Source organism: Ctenopharyngodon idella, chromosome 3 (assembly GCF_019924925.1).
Source record: "Ctenopharyngodon idella isolate HZGC_01 chromosome 3, HZGC01, whole genome shotgun sequence".
Lineage (NCBI taxonomy): Eukaryota > Metazoa > Chordata > Actinopteri > Cypriniformes > Xenocyprididae > Ctenopharyngodon > Ctenopharyngodon idella.
The window spans coordinates 7,444,286-7,450,736 of NC_067222.1; positions in this window are offsets into that span (position 1 = coordinate 7,444,286).

Below are 6,451 nucleotides of genomic sequence, written 5' to 3' on the forward strand. Positions count from 1 at the left end.
TTTCTCCAGTGTTGTGACGTATTTCCAAGTGAAACGGAATATTGAATAGAGGGCAGGGTTTTACTTTAGCGCTCCTCTTCTCCACCTCTCGCTCATAGCAGACTAACGGTTGGAGGGGAGTGGTTTACACGTTTTCAACCTGTCATCAGGGAAGGAACGCCATTCCAGACCGGAATTAACTTTTCAGATTTTGATTAAAGATTACCACGACAAACAATTTTTTTCTGTGAATTAACTTGCACGGATTAATTGCTCACCACAAGACTAGTAATATGCACTAAGAAAGTAAATAGAGTCAATTTTGATTTCATGCCGACTTTAATATGAATCAAACAACAAACGAAAAACAGAAAATCACTCACTGCTCTTGAATGAATAACTTTAGTAGCTTTAATAAGAATACTCTGTCAAGGTCAAGGAAATAAACAAGGCAGACTGTGTACAGCTCACTCAGTGGAGGAGCTAAGCTAATAGGGGACATCGTCACCAGTCATGGGCGGAGCTTCACCCTAATCTTATGTAAGAATCTGGAACTGCTTGTTTAAAGAGACTGTTTATGATTTATAGCGATTATAAAAAAAAAAGGAGTGGGTGGATTTTTACCATAATAGGCTGGTTGTTTAAACACACTGTGGACACACATTTGTGTTCAAACTGAATTTTGCATAATAGGTCCCCTTTAAACCAAGGAAATTGTGGTTTGCATGTCATTTTTCACAAGATGGCTTCTTATCACTAATCAACTTCCTTAATGGTTCAGTTGTGCAAAATGCTGTTGTGGAAAACAACAATGACAATGACGTTACATAAGTAAAGCAGAGATTATAATATGAAACTCGTATACCGAATCCTGATTTCTTCCTTTTGCACACACCCAATCCTCCCATGAATCTGAACTTTGATTTTACAGCAGACTTTAGCCCTTTAGTACTTGTTCTTAAAAAATTAATGTGTTTAGAGTCTTAAGTAGGTCTCTAACTTGTTTTTCTCAGTGTGAAGCTACTCAGGCTTCAACATGACACAACCAAAAGCATTTAAATACTGCAAAACTCATAAACAACACAGAAATTCTGCGACTTGATTTGGTAAGCCAGACAAACATTTATTCAACTCTTTAAATTATTATTATTCAAGCATGATGTAGGGAAACCACGGATGGTTTAACTTTTTTTTTTTATTAATGTCTATATCAGTCATTTTTATTTATCTCAATTTTTTATATAATACCACATTTGTCTGTAACAAATTAAAGTTGTTTTGAACTTATCCATAAACTGTAAAAGTTAAAATACTAACAGTGCTGTTATTACAACCAACCCAATTGTCACGGGTTGTGTTGAAACAATAATAGAAATGTTTATTCAAATCTGTTTGACTTTCTTTCTTCTGTGGAACACAAAAGAAAATAAATGTTTTTTAAATGGGGTCCAATGTTGTTTGGACTCCAACACTCTTAAAAATATCTTCTTTTATGTTCCACAGAAGAAAAAAAGTCATACAGGTCTGGAATGACACAAGGGTGAGTAACAGATATTTTTAAGAGTATTTTATAAGTACAATGTAAAAACATGTATGTAAAAACATTGTATAAAATGATCCATTTAAATGTTAGTACAATCTCCATTTACAAATGAAAATGTCTCAGTTTCAGCCTTCAGAGGTCTCTTTGTGACTGTAAGACTAGATACAACATCGGCAAAGAATGAATAAATAAATAAAATAACCGACCATGTGAGAATTGTTCATCACATTTATAGTAGTGTCAAATGTCAGCTTATACACTTTCCCATTTGTTCAATCTATTTGCATATAGAGTTATATTTCATAAAAGCTTATACAGGGAAAGTAGTGTTACAAAAGTAATTGTCTGTATTTGAGTAAATGTTATATTTTAAATTAAACATGATCATCTGTCAATTTAGGTGATGTACAATCTGTAATTAACTATATAACTATAATGATGCATTTCAGCTGTTGTTCAGCTGAAGTCAGTTCAGTGTTCATCAGTTCAGTTGTAAAGATGATCAATTATTAAATTAGTTTATTTAATCTATAAGCAGTTCTGCAGTAAACAGTGATGATACCAGGTTTTTGTCATGGAAATAGTCTTTCAAAGAACATATATTTTTCCACCCCAGGTGGTCGGTGGTCAGGTATGACACCAATTTCTACCAAATTTCTGGTAGTTAACCTGATGGTGTTACAACTGACCCTGTGTTACAACCATCCCCAAGTCTCCCCTGTGTTACACAATGATACTTTGTTTTGATGCCATGTTTAAATGTTTTTGTTTTTAACCAGGAAGGTTTCTGATTCCATAATGGAAGCCTCAAGACATTTGGAGGTAAGTATCAGATGAAAGGTCCACATATAATTTTTTTTACGGTTATTATCTTGGCATTCCATGAGATGCCATGTCTTTGTTGCAGAAAGTGCATTAGTTTGTACTCTAACCCATGAATAATCAATCACCTTTATCAAATGATTGTAGATATAAAATTTATTGAGCCAGTAACAAGTTCTGACTTTGAAAATGTTAATAGTATGTAAGCAATAAAGTACGAGAGGACGTGCTGTATTGTGTATACAGTCATGGCTTAATTAAGGGGCGTTGTTAGACACTTGAAGCGGAGGTTACAATACAGCATGCCTCCACTGTAAAATGTGAAAATTACAGTAAAAAAAAAAAGGCAGCTGTGGTTGCCAGTATTTTACCTCAAAAATACGGTAGCCGCCTTTTATGTTTTACGGGAATTAAATTTATGGTACAAAGAACATCAGCTGTGGTTCCCAGTACTTTACCATAAAAAAACCCAACAACTTATATTTCATTAACTAATTAAATGTTGATAACCACCATAATAACACAGGTGGTAAAAAAGAAAATCACATGATGATTCAAAGTTCACCACAAATAGTTTTCCACAAGCTGAGGCACAAATTAATACAAAGAAAGTGCACAGTGTAATACACACAAATAATAAACACTATCATGGTGACACACATGACTCTAAAACAGGGGTGTCAAACTCATTTTAGGTTCAGGGCCAGATTGGAAACAAATTAACTATGTGCAGGCCGAATTATCTTTAAAAAAAATAAATAATAATCCTTAGTGTGCTGATAGTTGCATTAATATTAATTAACCATATGAACAACAAATTAATTTGCAAGAAAACTAGTACACTGATCTTTAAAACTGCATTTGTTTTTACAGCAAAAAGACTACTGGATTTTTAAAAAAATGTTATTAGTGATGCACCTATTTTAATTTTTCATGGCCAATTCCAATATTTTAGAAGCAAACTGGTCGATTCTGATACTGGTTGCAGATATTTTTTTAAAAGCAAATTTATTTGTTGTTTATTTGTTCAAAAATATGTGTAGTTATTTGATATTAGAGGCAAAAACTGCATTTTTATCCCAATCCCAACAAAGATGTTATGCACATGAGCATGATCATTGTTGTTTTTCATTTAAATTATTGTATAATTTTAAGATTAACAGCAAAAACAGCATGGTCCGACTTTAGCTTTGTGAAATTATGCTACGTAAGACACCTGCATAAAACAAAATCAGCAGACGGACTGAATGAAAATGCAAATTCACTCTCTGACAGTAGGTGGCGCTTATGGAACAGCAGTGATATAGCGTTTCCATGGTTACCGCTATACACAAAGCAGCGCTGAGTCGATAAATAGGCTACTACTTTATATGGAGAGAAGAGGAAAAGCTATCAGAACTTTTCTGAAGCCAGTTCCCTTCAGAGATACATTCATATCAGCCCCAATTCAATATTTAATCTTCCTATTTTTCGCGAAAAGTGAGCTTGTGCATGGTACAGTATTTTCTCTGCTGGCACGTCTGCTCTCCTCTGTGTCCATATTCAGCGTGTGCCTGTGTTAACGTCCTGTTTACAGACTTCATAAATATTTCCACACAAATTACATTTTGGAAAATTATTACAAAGCAGTTTGTTTGCAAGCCCAGATTTGACCAAAATAAAAACGTTTGGATTTATGGCCAGTGGACTAGTTGTGCATCTCCATTTTTTTATTATAGTTCAAATCATCCCCCGGGCCGGATTGGACACCTTTGTGGGCCGTGTACTAATCCTTTAAGATATAACTGAAGAATAGTCGCCAAAGCACTTTGACATAAAATTGTGTATTTGTCCATTCAAGCACAAGAAGACGCAAAAGAGAACTCAGTCTAGTATTTCTGTACTGTTTAGGCAGTTTATACTTCTTCGGCTTTCTGTGCACACACTTGTGTGTGTGTGTGTGTTCATGCTGGCACTGGGCCATATGCCAGTCCTTGTTGTTGAGCCCTGAAAACCTCTTTAATATATGTCTGCAGCTAGTCAAGATAAACAAATCATGATAAACTAGACAGTGGAGAATATGATTCACATCAAGCCTTACAACAATTTATTACTAATTATACAACAGTTGTTTTTTTTTTTGTTTTTTTACAATACGCCTGTTTCCTAATGCTGATTTTCTTTTAGAATAATGAAATCGCAGTTTCATCTGAACTTCCAGTGGACATCAAAGAGTGGACTAGAGACCACGTGAGAACATGGCTGCTCAAGATAAAAGTGGACAAAGAAGATGCAGACATTTTGTACAATCAGAGAATTAATGGAGCTGGCCTTCTCCTCTTAGAGATGTCTGTTCTCACAGAACTAAGCCTGTCATTTAATGCAAAAATAGTGATTATTCACAACATAGGTCTTTTGAAACAAAATGAAGTTATGACTCAGCCTTATAGCTTGAAGCCTTACCCTTTCAATAGATTTAATGCTGCTCACCGGTACAGAGAAAACAGCAATCTAGATGTAACTGAAACCGGTCCTATAGACCTCATCCAACCGTGCCATGAATTCAAAGCATTTGTCAAAACAACAGAAGAGAATAGAATAAAAAAATACACTTACGAAGTCATTCGATTTGCAGCAGCTTGTATGAACAGCCGCACAAATGGCACTATTCATTTTGGAGTGGCAGACAAACCACATGGACAAATTCTGGGTGTTAGTGTCCCGAACACAGATGATTTTGATGTACAACAGTTACATGCAATTAAAAGACATTTTAAATTTGAAAGGAATGTTCAAATAGCAAAGATGTGTATTAAACCCCCTCGCTTTGTTGAAGTTCTCAAAGCTGACATGACGTCTGCAGGAAAACGTGTTATTGAGGTAGACATAGAGCCGTCCTCCATAGTCTGTGAAGAATTTCACTTTAACACTTATAATGTTGATAAAAATGAAGACGAGATGCAAGAGCCCAACAGTGCAGAGAAGAAGCAGAATGATAGCAAGTCTTTCTTTATAAGAGACGGCAGCAGCAGCAAGAATCTTATTACATCTGCTTCCTCAAAGGAATATGAGAAATATACTGCACTTGCAAACATGCAACGATTGTCCCAGTTGAGGAAGGACGCTGAAGAAAAGCATCTCTCTGTTGTCAAAAACAGTGTGCAAGGCTCTAAACTGTGTGAGATGATAACAGGAGGGACCCAATCTATGGACAGGTCACACTTTGAATGGAACATTTTGGTGGTTAACAAGTCTCATCCTGTTCAGCTGGAAAACCTGGATTTCCTTGTTCACATGAATCTAGTGGCTGTTCTGGATTTTGATCCAGAATCTGCTGAGAACGGCTTGAATAAGATACTTGAAGAAAGAAAAATGTCCAGTGTTCATTTACCAGCTCAGTATAAAGTTACCGGTGCAGTTGAAGACATTTTAAACAAGTTAAAGCTGACCAAAAACACAAGCTGGGTTTTCTGTAATGGAGGCATTAATGAGGAAAACCCCTCTGATGTTGACAACTGGTTGACTGAGAAAGGATCTTCAGTGCGTGATGTTGTTTCTTTCCTGTGCAGAAAAGATGTGCTGCCTCGCAAGAAACTTCTCATCATATTCTTGTTGTTAAGTCAGGTGAGCGACGCCAACGATCCTTTGCTTGAGACCTTCAGTATGTTTTTACAGGAGCTCAATGGAGGAAACCAAATCTTATGCATCAGTGACAATGAAACAACATACACCTACTGGAAGGATCTCATTAAGGGCCGATATAAAGTTGACATTTCTACACGATGCATTTATGAGCTAAGTTTTGCTGAGGTCAATGGCACCATTCTCAGTTTGTGGTCAGAGAATCGCAAATCAAGCCGGTTTTTGCCTTGTGGTGGTGGCAGTAATGTTGTACTATCAAAGAAAACTGAGGAATCCTTAGAAACGCTGAGTGTCCTTTGTGTGAATCAGTGTGATGGAGGAAATGAGGACAAACAACATCATGAGGAGAACTTTTACAAGGGAGGAAAGGTGTCTTGGTGGAACTTCTACTTCTCAGAACAGCCCGGATCAATGCCATTCATCAAACGTGACAAGTTCGACTATATAGTCAACACTATTATTCCAGACATATGCAGCCGGAAGAGA